This window comes from Xenopus tropicalis, chromosome 5, assembly GCF_000004195.4.
Source record: "Xenopus tropicalis strain Nigerian chromosome 5, UCB_Xtro_10.0, whole genome shotgun sequence".
Lineage (NCBI taxonomy): Eukaryota > Metazoa > Chordata > Amphibia > Anura > Pipidae > Xenopus > Xenopus tropicalis.
Window position 1 is genome coordinate 32,592,238 of NC_030681.2, and position 16,569 is coordinate 32,608,806.

At 43.5% G+C, this 16,569-nt stretch overlaps 1 protein-coding gene across 2 annotated transcripts in view; it reads left to right on the top strand.

The window, feature by feature from the left end:
• Positions 1 to 11,220: 11,220 nt before the first annotated feature.
• vps54 (VPS54 GARP complex subunit) overlaps positions 11,221 to 16,569 on the top strand; it is a 52,117-nt gene continuing 46,768 nt past the window's right edge. The window contains exon 1 of one of the 2 annotated variants that reach the window (XM_004914708.4): positions 11,221 to 11,468. The gene's annotated coding sequence lies outside the window, so the exon portion shown is untranslated. The other variant, XM_002939319.5, reaches the window with a different exon arrangement.

Sequence of the window (16,569 nt, forward strand, 5' to 3'; positions counted from 1 at the left end):
GCTTGCCGAAAATATCAGCCCTACCCCACGTCTGCCATCAGCCTAAGAGTGTGCACACATCCAATATGTTTTGTCCAAGCAGGACAATTGTTGGACAGAATGCCCTTAATTGTGTGCGTATACACACAAGGGCTGATTCACTAAAGTGCATTCATTTTTATCGCACGCTTTTTTGCGTTAAAATTGACGTGAAAATTAATGCGCGATTCGCTACAGTATTACCGCATGCGTTAATTTTAACACATGCATTAATTTGCGGCCCGAAATAACACTAACGCATGATTCACAAACACTTAGAAGTGCTAAATATCGCATTAGTCTATGCGAAAATGAACACCTACTTGAGGCAGGCGGTAATTATAAAAATGTACAGTTAATGAGCTTTTGGCAAATAAAAACTTTGCAGTGGGATTTATTCAAGTCTGTGTTGGCCCCAGAGTGATGTAGCCTCCAGTTTGCAGGGAAATGGTCATTTTCAGTACAGTAATTTTCCGAAAGTAATGGCGTGTATGGCTATCATGGCGTGCATTTTTTCGCACACGGCAAATATTTGTACGCGGTGTGTTGATTAGCGCGTGTCAAATACCGCACGAAAATAGTCTTTGCGACTAAAATAACGGAAGCAGCATCGCGCGTAAATTAACGCAAGTATGCTTTTAGTGAATCGTACGTTAAGAAGCGAAAAAGTTTAGTGCATGCTATAAATAACGCACGTTTTAACGCACTTTAGTGAATCAGCCCTTCAGTGTTTTATGCCAATGTCCTCCTGTCACTACTACAAGTGCGTTCATTAGCTTGTTTGCCATTCATTGGAATAATCAGCGGTTCGTTTGCCCGCGGCTTTTGTCTTCCTGAGGGCAGTGGCATGCAAAACATGTCATGTATCACAGCCATAAACGCTGGGTGTTGTGCTCAGACTCGGGCTATGTGGAAGCCGGTAATGAGCAGGGTGCTGTCCAGGGAACTGGCAAGGATTTCCTGTAATTGGTAACAAGGTTGCCTGAATTGTACAGTTTGCATCCATTGGCAGAGACAAAACTCCTCAACAGCTGGCTAAGAATTACAGCCGTGAATGAAAGATTCTCTCTCTACTGTAATTGGCTGCAGTGAAAAAAAAGTCTAAGAAAACCACACCCACTAGGAGCCCTGCAGCTGAGCACCAACATGTAAACTCAAAAAAATCATTAATGTAAATTTACTCAGAGTGGTCTTCTAAACACTGTAGCTATTTACAGTAATATTCTGTTTTTAGTTATTTCTGAGATATCAACAATTTTAGATATGTAGAGTGCTGCTTAACTTGCTGGTGCTATATATATATCTCTTTCTCTCTCCTCTCTCCTCTCCCCTCTCCCCTCTCCCCTCTCCCCTCTCTCCTCTCTCCTCTCTCTCTCATCTATCAAATCAAATCAAATCAAATGAGCTTTATTGGCAGGACCAAATACATTTAGCATTGCCAAAGCAGGTATAGGGTGTAATGGGTGGGGTTAGGGGGTCAGTATATGGGAATGGGGGGGTTTAAGGGGTGGGGATATGGGGTCAGTATATGGGGACAGGGGAAAGTCCTGTCTCTCTCAGTCTATGACAGTCAGTTACGTATTGTGCTGCCATTGGTGCCTCTTCTCCCAGTAGGATGCGGAGTTTTCTCTTTTCTTCTATAGATGGGAAGTCTGGGATGTGATGGGAGAGTCTCTGGCAGTGGGCGTCTCTCAGTGCTGAGTATTTGGGGCAGTGTAGCAGGAAGTGGGTCTCATCCTCTACTGCCCCCTGGTCACATCGCTGGCACAGCCGGCTCTCCCTGGGCCTGTAGGTCTGTCGGTGCCGACCCAGTTCAATCTCCAGGCTTTGGGCACTCAGTCTGTACTGGCTCAGGATCTGTCTGTCTTTGGGCTTCTGTAGCCTTTCCAGGTATGGGGCCAGTTTGTATTCCCTCCCTAGTGATTGGTAGATCGTAAGCTTCTGGGAGTTTGCTATTTCTTTCCTCCAATCACAGATATATTGCTCTTTTGACTGGTTTGTTGTTTGTTTTACTTGGCCTTTAGTCAGTGGGTGGGAGGCTTGGGTATCTATCTATCTATCTATCTATCTATCTATCTATCTATCTATGGGCTAGTAGGCTTTTAGTTCAACAGCTCTCTTTGAAGGTCACAGTATCAGGGACCCTAACAGTCTATTGCTTTCTATGCACTTCCTGTATAGTCTGTTAACCCCAGGGTCACTCTGAATTTCAGAGGGAGCTGTTCAGCCAAAAGATATGTAGTCTAAAACTGCTTGTATCTCAGAAACAGCTAAAAATAGAAATGTAATGTAAATTGCAAAAGTGCTCAGAGAAGCATCCTGAGTAATGTTTCATCAATCCATTTTTTTTTGGGGGGGGGGGGGGGGTTAGATCCCCTTTAAGTCTTTAATGGGTACAATGGTAGTTGTCCAACAAAATTATATGATTTGAAAGTCTATATATAAGCTTTTAAAAGACAACATGGACCACCAAGATGTTTGGTGAACTACCAGTCCAACCCCCCCCCCCCAAAACAGGCTTTTAGATGCTTGACTTTATCATTTAATAACAGTTGGACAGAGTTTCTTAGAGGTTTGGTTTTCCACCAGCAGATGACATTATAATCCAGAAATTAGCATTGTAACGGGATGTGTTATATCTTCTAAATATAATAATGGAACAGTTTATATGAAGTACTTATTACAGGGGCACGTTTATCAAAATGTGAGATTAGAGCTCACCACAGAAAAACGCACTCACTTTCTATTCATTCCTATGGGATTTTTAGAAGTGTATTTATCAATGGATGAAAGTTCGCTATTTGGTAAATAGGCTTCCAAATATCCAATACAAATTAATAGAAAGTGAGTGAATTCTTCTGTGGTGAGTTCTAAATTCACACTTTGATAAATATGCCATGCAAAGTAATATTTTAGAGTAAAATAAGCTGTTTATATTGTGCTTTATTTACTGAATTATATGAGTGTCTCCTAAACGAACAGATGTTTGGTGATAACCCTGACAACAGTGAAGAGAAGGTAAACAGAATGGTCAATGCTTTGCCCATGGCATATATTGTAAGGTGCAGGCATATCTCTCTGGAACTCTCTCTGGCTGCCTGTTTTCAGTATCTGTTATATGCTCAGCATTTCTCATTGTTTCCCAGGGGAAGTGCTGTCAGATGATTAAGGGCATTTTAACTGTCTAGGTATTTCCTGAAAGCACTGTGCTGGTCAGTCTGCCGTGTCAACATAGCCCTAAGTAGTGTCAGATGAGATTTTGAGTGAAATCGGCCAGATATCGATCGGGCAGGTTAAAAAATTTAGTCGGATCGAGGGCCACATCGGCTCGTTGATGCAGTCCCCAAACCGGCTTTGCCTATACCCGTTGTTATAATTCAATCGTTTTGCCCCAGGGTCAAATGACCGAATTAGCCTGGATTCTCCCGATATCGCCCACCCGCGGATCTGAAGGTGTATGTCCACCTTTACCTTACAGTGGGACATTTCTCAAGGTAAACATAGAACAAGGCATTTGTCAATAAATAAATCATATCCACATTGACTGAAGAAACAAAATACTGGATGTGGTATGGGCAAAAAGGGAATGTGTACATGCTTATAGCAGCCACTGAATAGAGTGGAGCAAGTGAGTAGAAAGGAGACTGGTTACCGCTCTATTTTTTTGGACCAATCATACAATAGAAATGTGTTGGGGGGATATCTACATGAAGGCAGAAATATTGCCATCCTCATAGTTACATAGGGTTGAAAAAAGACCAGAGTCCATCAAGTTCAACCCATCCAAGTAAACCCAGCACCCACAACCTATACTTACAAATCTATACACTCACATACATAAACTATATATACAAACATTAATACTAACTGTAGATATTAGTATCACAGTAGCTTTGGATATTATGCTTGTTTAAGAACTCATCCAGGCCCCTCTTAAAGGCACTAACAGAATCTGCCATTACCACATCACTAGGAAGGGCATTCCACAACCTCACTGCCCTGTGAAAAAGTACCTACACTTTTGCAAAGTCCAAGTAGATGACATCAACTGCCATTCCAGCATTGGGGTTCCTGCTCACCTCCTCATAAAAGGCGACTAAATTAGTCTGGCAAGATCTATTACGCATACAACCATGCGCCACAACCTTATAGTATTGTGAACTGCAATGTATTAAAGTACCCTATCCCTTATTATTCCTTCCAAAAGTTTTCCTACTACTGACGTCAGACTAACAGCCTATAGTTTTCAGGCTGAGAACGGGATCCCTTTTTAAATAACGGCACCATATTCGCAATTCGCCAGTCTCTCGGCACCATGCCAGACCTCAACAAATCCTGAAAAATTAAGTAAAAAGGCTTGGCAATCACAGCGCTCAGCTCATTTAATACCCTGGGATGAATCCCATCCGGGACCTTTGTTTACCTTTACATGTTCAAGTCTTTTTTTTTTTTAATTTCCTCCCGAGTGACCCATGCGTCAGTAGCTAAATTACTAGAACTGGGCATATTAAAAGGGAAGCCTTCATTATCTGGCTTCTCAGATGTACAGACAGATGAAAAATAAGTGTGAAAAAGCCTCATGCGCTATACCAGGGATCCCCAACCTTTCTTACTTGTGAGCCACAGTCAAATGTAAAAAGACTTGGAGAGCAACACAAGCACTATAAAAGATCATGGGAGTGTCAAATAATGGTTGTGATTAGCTATCTGGTAGCCTATATGCATAATCTCAGTTTACAGGATGGTTTGTTTGGTGGTACATCAGGTTTTTATGCAACCAAAACTTGTCACCAAGCCAGGAATTAAAAGTAAGCCCCTGTTTTGAGGCCACTGAGAGCAACATCCAAGGAGTTGGTGAGCAACATGTTGCTCACGAGCCACTGGTTGGGGATTACTGCTCTATACCTTGCTCATCAGTGGTTTAAAAGTTGGAGGTGGTAATAAATGCCGGTCACCTGTGCCAAGTACTAGAACATCTTTTCCTAACAACCTAATAATATTTGTATTTATAGATGCCATGTGTTGTGTTCAAAGAGACTAAACCATGTATGTGCAGTAGGCTTCTAGCTCTGATCTCTCTGGGATGGAGACACATACCAGACACCTTTTTGTTGTATTCTCACTTTATTGCTTTTTTTTTGGTTACACAGTCATACAGATGAATGGAACCTTATAGTGTGGTCATGCATCTCGGAACACACAACGCTTGTCCCATGACAGCAGCTCCACTTGGGGAGTGAACAATATCGATTCCTTTAAAGCTGCTGGGGGTAGGAGTTAGGATTACAGGGAGTCCTCAATATTAACATTTTACCTTTCCAAAAGTTTAATGGGTATGGGCCAGTAATTTCCGCTTATAGTAGGTCTCTCCAGCATGGACACAGGAAATCCCAGGTACTTTACTTTGCATTAGTAAGGATGAAGCACATTAAATGGTCAGTTAACCTTATTTTCCCTATGGGTTTCACTACTGGAAATATTAAGGCCTGAATATTTATTTTCCATTTACTTTATTTTACTAAGCCTTTAATGCAGGAGATGTTTTAACATTTTCTAAGCAGCCATTGTTTCATTGGCAGAATGGCCACGAGCCAGGGGAATCCTAAGACTGCTGCCTCCTCCTCCCACTAAAATTCAGCTGTGTGAGGGAGCTGTGTAAAGGCCCATGATCCCCTAGCTTTTCGCTGACCCACACCTGTGCTTCCAGATATATATGTGCAGAGGGATTAGGGGTCGGCTCAGGGTAGAGATGGGGCCAGGGGAGCCAAGCTACTTCCCTGAGTATAGGGTGTTTTCAAAGTATGAATCTGTGGCTATTGAATCATAACTAAATAAACATTTGAAACCAGACAAAGAGGTTATTTATACTTCCCTGGTAAATCTGAATGAGGCAGCTCCTGCCCCAAGGCCTGTGCTCAGGGACTGAGTATTTATGTAGGCAGAGAACTATGCCAGATCATATATATAACTCCAGAACTACAGGAAATGAAACACGACACTTGGTATTGTGGCATTTATAAAGCAATTAAACTTTTAATGAACGTGAGTATCAAAGCAAAGTGACTTAAAACATAAAACAAACTTCACTCCATTACTTGTAGTTTAAAAAACTGCAATCTTAAGAAGCTCTTGTGGCTTTGGAGAATCACTGCAGTCAGAATGGACACAAAGAGTCCTCATTTCAATGGGAAGGATAATAAATACCAGCTAGCTCTAGGGAAAGGTGTAACTGTTGCACTCTCCCAATAGATGTATGTATGTATATCTTTATTTATAAAGCGCTACTTATGTACACAGCACTGTACAATAGAATAGATTAATACAAACAGGGGTTAATAAGATAATAGATAAATACAAAGCATAACTATAAATACAAGGTACAGTTGCAATTAGTTGAGTCAAAGACACAGAGTTCTGTCCAACTTCTGTGGTGCAGAGGGCTGGAATTTCTCTCGCATACATGGCGGAGGGCCGCTAATGGAAGCCAGTTTTGACCACTCCCCCTTTAAACCACACCCACTTCAAACCACACCCATTTTATCACAATGGTGGTAGTGCAGCAAAAACCCAAATGCTTTGTCCTCACTGCAGGGATATCAACCATCATTCATATGTGAAAGAATTATATTATGTCATATTAAGATGTACCCTTAAATCCATATGCCTCCTCCTTCTCTGTGGATAGCACAGCAGCCCCAGCACATAATTACACACCTTAGGGACCATTTAATTGCTATTTCCAACTGCTAACAAACTCCCAAAACAAACCCCTGCCAGGTTCACTTCCCACAGGCAGCATAGGGTACGCAGAGTATGGCACACACAGGCAGCACTCTGCCTGCCCTATGCTGTCTGTGTGTGCCATACTCTCCCTGCCCTATGATGCCTGTGTGTGCCATGCTCTGCCAGCCCTATGCTGCCTGTGTGTGCCATACTCTGTCTGTCCTATGCTGCCTGTATGTGCCATACTCTGCCTACCCTATGATGCCTGTGTGTGCTATACTCTGCCCTATGCTGCCTGTGTGTGCCAAAATCAACCCTACCCTGCCTGTGTGTGCCATGCTCTGCTGCTTGTGTGTGCCATGCTCTGCTGCCTGTGTGTGCCATACTCTGCCCTACCCTGCCTGTGTGTGCCATACTCTGCCTGCCCTACCCTGCCTGTGTGTGCCATATCCTCCCGGGCCTATGCTGCCGGTGTGTGCCATACCCTCCCTGCCCTATGCTGTCTGTGTGTGCCATACCCTCCCTGCCCTATGCTGCCGGTGTGTGCCATACCCTCCCTGCCCTATGCTGCCTATACACAGGCAGCATAGGCTAGGCAGTATATACAATGTCTGTGTGCCATACTCTGTCTGTCCTATGCTGCCTGTGTGTGCCATACCCTCCCTGCCCTATGCTGACTATGTGCCATACTCTGCCTACTTTATGTTGCCTACACACAGGCAGCATAGTCCAGGCAGTACATACAATGGCTGAGGTGTGAACAGGAGAACAATGTGGGTAATTACAGCCTGAGCCTGAGGTGTGAACAATGCAGTGGGTGAACAATACAGAGATTAAAAGGTGTGAACAATCCAGGGGATTACATTTTTAAACAATACAGGGGGATTACAGCCTGAATCTGAGATGAGAACCATGCAGGGGGCCAGTTAATCTCAGTACTGATACCATTTAAATCTTACACAAAGTTAAGACATCAAAGCAGCCAGACAGGTGGGGGGCCGCCAGTTGGACAGCACTGCTCTAGATGATTCAAATGCTGTTTCAGCAGGGTGATGAAAGTTATAGCAGGTGAAAAGTCTGATGGTGAGTCCCCTGTCTTGGTGGGCTCATGATACCTCACTGTGCCGCCAATCATATTTACCCATCATGGGAAAGAGGAAGGGCTGCCATATGTGCTGTAATTTACCATCTGGAGGGCCCCTGGCTGCTTATACCTAATATGCAACTGTCTTATGAAGGGTATTAACTGCTTCTCCATTAGGCTTTCATTCTGTGTCCTGTTACCATGTGTGGTCTGATTCTTGTGAGATTTCTACAGTCATTCTGATTGCCTGCCTGGGGTATTGTCCAACTTGTGGCTGGATATGGCCATCCATTAGATTTTTATGCCCCCCAAAATTCCACTGACCTCCTGATTATGATCATCAATTACTTAAGTCTGGTCCCAGGACATGTTGTGTATACTTTGCATACAGTGTCATAACCAGAAGGTACTGGGTTCACTAAAACTTCAGCAAGAAAAAAATATTGCATATTACATTACATTAACATTTATTTATAAAGCGCCAACATATTCCGCAGCGCTGTACAATAAGTGGGTTACATACATTGGACATACAGAGTAACATATAAAGCAATCAATAACCGATACAAGAGGTGAAGAGGGCCCTGCCCAAAAGAGCTTACAATCTACAAGGAGAAAGGGTTGAGACACAAGGTGTGGGAATGGGCATGACCAGAGTCGTGAGAAGTGGGGCACAGGGTATTGCTAAACTAGATTAGGGTAAGCCTCTCTAAATAAATGTGTTTTTAGAGATTTCTTGAAGGCAGAGAGATTGGGAGAAAGTCTGACAGTTTGTGGGAGCGAATTCCAGAGAAGGGGGGCAGCCCTTGCAAAGTCTTGAATGCGAGCGTGTGAGGAGGGAATGAGAGAGGAGTTGAGGAGCAGGTCAGTAGAGGAGCGTAACAAGTGGGTTGGATGGTATCTAAAGATGAGTTCAGAGATGTAGGGTGGGGCAGAGTTATGGACTGCTTTAAATGTGAGGGTCAATAGCTTGAAATTTATCCTGGATGGTAGGGGAAGCCAGTGCAGGGATTGGCAGAGCGGCATGGCAGAGGAGGAGCAGTTAGAGAGGTGTATGAGCCTGGCAGCAGTATTCATTATGGACTGGAGAGGGGACAGTCTTTGGAGGGGATGGCCAATTAATAGGGAGTTACAGTAGTCCAGGCGAGATATTATAAGAGAGTGAATAAGAATTTTGGCAGCATCTTGGGTGATAAATGATCGGATTTTGGAGATATTTCTTAGGTGAAAGTGACATGATTTGATAAGCGATTGGATATGAGGGGTGAAGGACAGAATATTAAAGACTATTAAGAGTATTAATAGTCTTTCAGGGTCACATTGGATCTTCTACATTCCTAGACCTGCTGTTACAAGAGAAGGGGGCAGCCTCTGGGAAAATGGTTCAGGAGAGGGTGGGACGCACTGGTTTAAGGGTATGGGAGGGATTGCTATACTTTTAATGAACTAGAGATAAAGGAAATGTATCTAGTATTAGATTTCATTTCAACATCTTTTAGTGTGCTGCTTCAGATCAATAAACCCTTGGGTATATATGTTTTATGGCATGATGTGAAACAAAGCCATGGTAACAAGCTCCAGTTATGGAGTGAGTTCAGTAAATACAATCTACATGTACCTGCTATGTTCAGGCAGCTCCTCATATCTGAGTCTGCTTTGTGATGGCTTCATTTGGATAATTATCACTCGGGAAATAGGGAAGATAAGAATATTGCAAAAGGTGATGAAAGCCACATAAAACAGTTATTGAAGCAGCCACTGTGGGGCGGCCAGAATGAAATAATGCTGTTCTTCATTGTAATTTCCTATTGATAATGTTGCCATAACAAATGAAAGGTCTAATTCCAGGGTCCCTTGTGCATACACAAGCAGGCTGGGGGTGCATTGCCATTGGTCACAAGATGCTAGGAGCATGTAATGGTGCAAGTATCTGCATCAATGGAGATTTTGTGTCCATTTACCCCTTTGCACTTGTAAATGAAGCTTTTTTTGTATCATTTGGCCTTGTGCATGGACTGTGATGTTTCCAGGGCTGGATTTAAAAATCTTTGCACTCCCAGATCAGGCCACCCCTTCCTGCTTGCCAACCACCGCCAACCCTGCTGCCACCCACCACCACCACCTACCGTGACCAGCACAGGAACAGTGTCCTCTTTTCTTTAAGGACCTAAACGTGACCTGTACATTGTGCCACCAGAAGAAAAAGAGGACTAGTACTGAGGATATTTGACAGGCAGCAATGTCCCCACTGCTCCCAAATAATACAGCAATTGGTTTATGCTGCCTCTGAAAATTTGCTTCCTGTAAGATACCATAGTCAGTCACTATTTATTGAGTCTGCGGGGAGCTGTTTGGGCCACTGTGTACTTGAAATATCAGGGCTTATTTTGAATCCCAGTTCATGCCCGGGCCACCCAATTGTTTAGTCAATTTGGTTGGTCCAGTTGTTTGATCCTTGAGCTACAATTGGATTATACTGTTGGACTGCTGTTACACACTACACTTAGGGCTCTGGCACACGGGGAGATTAGTCGCCCGTGGCAAAACTCCCTGTTCGCGGGCGACTAATCTCCCCGAGTTGCCTACCCCTGCCATCCCACCAGCGAACATGTAAGTCGCCGGCGCGATTTCGCGCAAATCACCGAAAAAGACTCGCCCGCCGCCTCTGCCATCCCGCCGGCCAACACTGGCGCCACTAAAACCTTAGGACAAAAGAACCTAATAGGGTTACTTAAAGGTGCCTGCTACAATGTGGCAGCTACAACTATTAATATTGGGTGAAAAGGAATCACATTGCCCAGTGGCCCTAACAAATGCAAGACTGGGTCCATATGTGCTTAAAATGCAGGTATGTGTATGAGCCCTAATGGCCCATATTGCCATGTAGCAATAGTACAGATTGACCCATAATGCAAAGTAACCATCTAGTAAAGCCTAGAACCAGCCCAACCAAATAGTTCAGCTATAAATGAGCAAATTATATAAATTAATCAGGCATTATGGGCCCAGTGTCTCACAAAATTATTTCATCGGATGGAAAATGTAATAAATTTTAGGTGGTAAAACCTTGATCATGAATGTGGAATTTTGTATTTCCCTTTAATGAATAGGCCTCCTAGCTCTTTTAGTAAGGTATAATCCTTTGTGTTTTTTTCGAACTGTTTACGTTTGTTTCTGTCAATGAAGGCTATTTGGTTGCTAGAGTTAAATTACCCTAGCAACCAAGCAGCCAGTATAAGGTTCGAATGACAGCGAAACATTGTATAGTCTGAACAGAAAAATAAAGCAATAAAGAAATAATGGTAAGAATTTATTTCAAGCCCTTAGTGCTATACAACGTTAGCACTAACATCTGAGAGTTGCAGTTTAATGATGGCTGGAGAGCCGCAGCTTGGCCAACCCTGCCCTGGTTTCTTTTCATACACTGAAGCTTCCCCATGCTTTCCGGGTCAGGTTCCTGCTAAGTGAGTGCGTGGCTGAGGCACGGTATCAGTGCAGTCGCGCCGCCATGCCCAGCTGCTGTGTGGCAGTCCCCTCCCCCGGTACTAGCCGCTGTGCATGCCGGGCCCTGCTCATGCCGCCGGTGCTCGGGGCTCTGCCCGCCCGGGAGATGCTGCTGCTGCTGCTGGAGAAGTGACCTCAGGTACATAGGGAAGGGGGTGTTGGCAGTGTGGGCGGCAAGTCACAAGAGCCGCAGCAAATCCGGTGTTGGGGCAGCTGGGAGGACGGGCTGTGAGACGGGAAGGCTTATTTCGGTGAGTAGGAAAGCCCCCGGCTCCGATTGAGGCCTATATTCTCCGAGCATTAGCTATGGAAACGCACCGGCGTACGCTTCATCATTTCAATTAGTAAGAGAAATAGTCTGTGTGGTGTAAGGGCACGGCAGGTTGTACAACAGCAGGTGTGCTGTATATCTGTGGCTGGATCTCCGTGCCTGCTAAGCGCTACACTGCTGCCTGGAGAGCTTAAGTGTTTGCAAATAGGAGTGTGTGTGTGTGTGTGTGTGTATGTGTATGTATGTATGTATGTGTGTGTGTGTGTATATGTGTGTGTACTTGCTTGCACTGAACATTCCTTTCCTACAAGAGTGGGGGTGCCATATTGCTTGTATCTCTTAGGGGTATTCTCCACATATGGTGATAAAACACAACCCTTTGGGTGTATTGTCTTTTTTCAACCTCAGTTACTATGCATATTGTCACAACCTCAGGGCCGTGAGTTCCCAGACATAGGGCAGGACCCAAAGAGCAAACAGTTGGTTTCACAGGAAAGGCGTTTATTGGAGAAATGGCAAGTAGCCCTCAGCAGTTTTCCTTAAGCCAGTAGGTGGTAGCCAGCCTGCACTCTTGTTCCTTAGGGAATAGGGAAATACACACAGTTGGGGGGAATCTTCTTGCCGCAGCTAAGGTAGATTCCAGGGGAACACAGGGGAGGGGGTCCTGCTGTAGCTAAGGTTACACCCCAGACAAAAGGCTCCTTGGAACTGTTGGCAGCCACCTTTGTAGCCAGAAAGGGAGCAGCCCCTGTCGTAAAACCAAAACAGGATTTCACTCCTTCTGCCAACCCAAAGGCAGCTTCTAGAGGGGCCAATCATAGCTAATCCCACTGTGCCTATGGGAAGCCACCTAGTGAGCATGCCCAGTTCAGTCTTTTGCATTTACTAGACAGAGCACTGCTCTCACAAGGGGTAACTATGTGTATTGTGTCACTATGGGGTCTGGCTTTGTGTGCCCTCACAATAGGGGCAATTACATTAGAAGGGCCAGACAGAGCCGGCTGGCTACACACAATACACACCTAGATGAGATTAACCTACACAATGCATTTGCTACAATAGGTAGGAGGGGGCAGGGGGTACATTTCAGCATAAACAGAAATATCTAATAGTTTCATCCAACTTATACAGTTTGTTATGTCACACATATTAATTGTGATACTTAGAATAACTTCATCATTATGGCACCCCGATAATATGCATACTTAAAGGCAGACCCGGACTGGCAATCTGTGGATTCTGGCAAATGCCAGAGGGGCTGCTGTAAGATGCCATAGACACTCACTATTTATTGGGCTGTTTGGGTCTCTGAATCCAAGTTCGGACCTGAATAAAGGTGCTTTGTGTGCTGTACTCCATGCTATTGTGCCGCTCTCTGTCTAATGAAAGGTTATATTTTATAATAAATTATAGATGTGCATTCTGCTTTTAATAAGCACGGAGCAGCCTACTTCTGGTTTGTTAACATGTGCAGTGTACTCTGCTATAGGGACCATGTGTGCTTGTTGTTTTACACACTGTTGTGTGGCAGTGTAGTTGCCATAGATGTGCTGCCTAACATAGAACAATAACAACCAACATTGTAGCGCTCAAGAGGTTCTGGGTGCTAGCTTTTTGGACACTCTCTTGGTAAGGCCCTATACACCATAGGAATACATGTGTCAGACCAGGTTGCCTTAAACTCACTTTCGTACTCATCTGTGGTCTGACAGACAAAGTTGCAGGTCTGGACTGAGACACAAAATAGGCCCTGGTATTTATAGAACAATGAGACCCAAACAGCCCCCCACCAGCCCAATAAATAGTGACTGTCTATGACATCTTACAGCAGCCCCTCAGGTATTTGCCAGTCTGGGCCTGGGAACCTGTTATCAAACAGTGTAAATGTCCTTACTACATGACACAGCCAGTTGCATTCAGTCCTATTCAGTAGTTCTAGCTTTGGATTGGACCTCGTATGTGCATGAAACCTTATCCAAAAATATATTGAGCATGCTGTATTGTAGGAAGTACAGCGAGCCGGTGGTGTCCGGAGGTGTGTGAGTCAAGTGATGGCCTCCAAAGTATTCTTGTGGCACCCAGTCTGTTTAAATTGAAATGTGTATTTTAAAATTTGAGGAAAAACAGCGGACAAGAAATAGTCAATTTCAGTTGTTCGGAGCTTTAAGGAGAAAGGAAGGTAGATACTAAGTACCGTATATACTCTAGTATAAGCCGACCCGAATATAAGCCGAGGTACCTAATTTTACCTAAGAAAACTGGAAAAACTTATTGACTCGAGTATAAGCCTAGGGTGGGAAATGCAGCCGCTACTGCTAAGTTTCAATAATCAAAATAAATTCCAATAAAATGACATTAATTGAGGCATCAATTTGGTATATATTATTAAATATTTATTTCAAAGAAAAACAGTAAACTAGCTCTGTAAGTGCAGAAGAGGGTCAACAAAAACAATATGGTAAAAATATCATATCAAATGGAGCTCCGATGAGGTTGGCAATCTTTATACATTTAACTGGTGACTACACACTACAGTGGTTTTCTATGTTTTTGATTTTATTCACTTTGGTGCTTCTTGCACAAATAAGCTCCATATTGTGGTTATATTAATGCCCCAATACATATTGATTATTGAAACTGTTAGGCAAGCTGCACCATGTCTTTCAGAGCCTGCTTCAGCACATTGGCAACCCTATCCTGCCCCCTACCAATACCCTACAACAGGGTCTGGGGTGTAAATGATACTTCATTCCCCCCCAGACTTCTATCATGCCTGCTACATGCCTCTGCAAATCCACCTGTCACTAAGCTTGAGCAATGCAAAGTAGCAATTAAAGTGTATGGTGCAGTTCATACCCAAGCCATCGTGAGCATACTTGTCTCCACTACACTCTTACCACTATTGGTGCTGCTGAGCTGCTGATGTCTCTGGGAGCGTGGCAGGGCAGAAGCGCGCAGGAAGGGGGGCGTGTGACGTCACATCCGCCTGACGCGCAGAAGAGCGCAGTCTTAGGAAGCCTGGCGGTGGGTCTGGCAGCAGGTCTGGCGGCGGCAGGTCTGGGGGCTCTGGTGGCTGTGGTGGCTCTGGCGGGTCTGGCACTAGCAGGGGATCTCTACTTTGGCTCGAGTATAACCCGAGTTTGAATTTTTCAGCCCTTTTTTGGGGCTGAAAAACTCTGCTTATACTCGAGTATATACGGTAAGCTTTATCAGAAAGGTCTATGTAAATACAGCCATAAGCACTCACAGAAACGCTGCACTGACTTCTCTGTCAAAAGATTTGTTGTGTCTGTTTTCTTGTGCCAGAAACACAGCTCTCATCTCTCTCCCCTCTCCTGCTCCCCCCTCCCTCAAGAATGCTAAGAAATCACTCTGAGCCAATCGGCAGGAAGCTTCCTCATAGTCTTACTAACTGAGCATGTACACTGGTCTGGGTCTCCGTGCCAGAGTGAGGCATTATGGGAACTTTCTTTACACAGCTCAGCGTTTTTTATTCCTGTTTGGCTTCTGATCATCTGAATAGTTGAAATATGGGGAGACTTAAGGGCACTATTGAGAGAACTGAAGGTATGCCTGCAGCTTGAGATTAACTCTTTATTAGCCTTTCCTTCTCCTTTAAAGTAACATAACATAAAGGGGCTGAATGCTAAAGATTTGGCCCAGTCAGAATTCTGAAAGTGCATAGATTTTGCTAAATCCCATATTGCAGTGGTCCCCAACCTTTTTCGCACCAAGGACTGTTTTCAAGTAAGACAATTTTAACAAGAACCGCGAGTGAGGGGGTGGCACAACTAGTGCATAGTATATATTTTAATGATGACATATATAATGTAAATGTAATTATTTAATGTTATATTATGCACTTTATTTTTATTATTATTACTACATTATAAAATATAATATAGCTAATCAGAATACAAAATCAGTGGGAGACCTGAGCTTGTTTCCCTGCAATTAGATGTGCCCAGCCCCTTTGCTCTTCTTACTCTTACCTACTGTAAGTGGTGACATTCCCTGCCAGTTAGTATGGAGCTTTAAGTATTCTGGTCCTTGTCGCAATCAGTAGAAAGCTTCTTGGATCAAGCCTGCCTAGTTGATTCCAAATGAAGGGCTTTCCATTTCTTGGGCAAAATATTTAACTATATCTAAGCAAAAGAACAGCTTATTAATTTAAAAGGTTGCTATACACCTGAAGATACATTCAATTGGCAAGGTCACCAAACAAGCTGATCTTTGCCACCTATGTGTTGCTGGGTTATGTCAGGCAGATCTGATCCTTTCACCCTTAGGCCAATGATTGGATCATAATGAAGGCCATCCAACAGGATTTTTAAACCTGCCCCGTAGATATCCGTCTGGGAGAAAGTCGGGGGGTGGGTTTGGGCATATGTGGGTACGTAAGCTGCCGACTCAGTCTAAAGGAGCCAAATTGGCATTCTAAAATGCCTGTGTATATCTAGCTTTATTCTGACTGAATCACCGGTTCATAAGTGAGAATAAACCCAGTACCTGACCTTTGAAAAAGGTTTTGTTATGTTCTTCCTCGTAATAGCTATAGGGTTGTGGTTTTGTTTGCTTTTATTCAACTCTGCTTACTAATTTTTCCTGTGCTTCTGATTAAATATATTTTGATCTATTTCAGCCACAGTGAGGTAAATATAGATTGTGGTATACAGTGTATGGTTACTGATCTTACCTTGAGTACTGAGTGTATTTTGCAGATTTTATAGCTAGGAAGGCAGAGAGTAAAGCATCTGACTAGTAACCTTGAAAAAGAATCACCATGTAAACACAAAAATAAAATGCAGATATTTTTTGTTAATAATTCCTGATTTTATCTTTTGTTAGAGAAGTAAAAATGTTGTTTTACATATAATTGTCCTGATAAACATTATTTTGTTAGATACAGAATTGATTTTTAAAAATGCCGACACATGGAGCGGATTTTGAATGCATACTCACACATTTC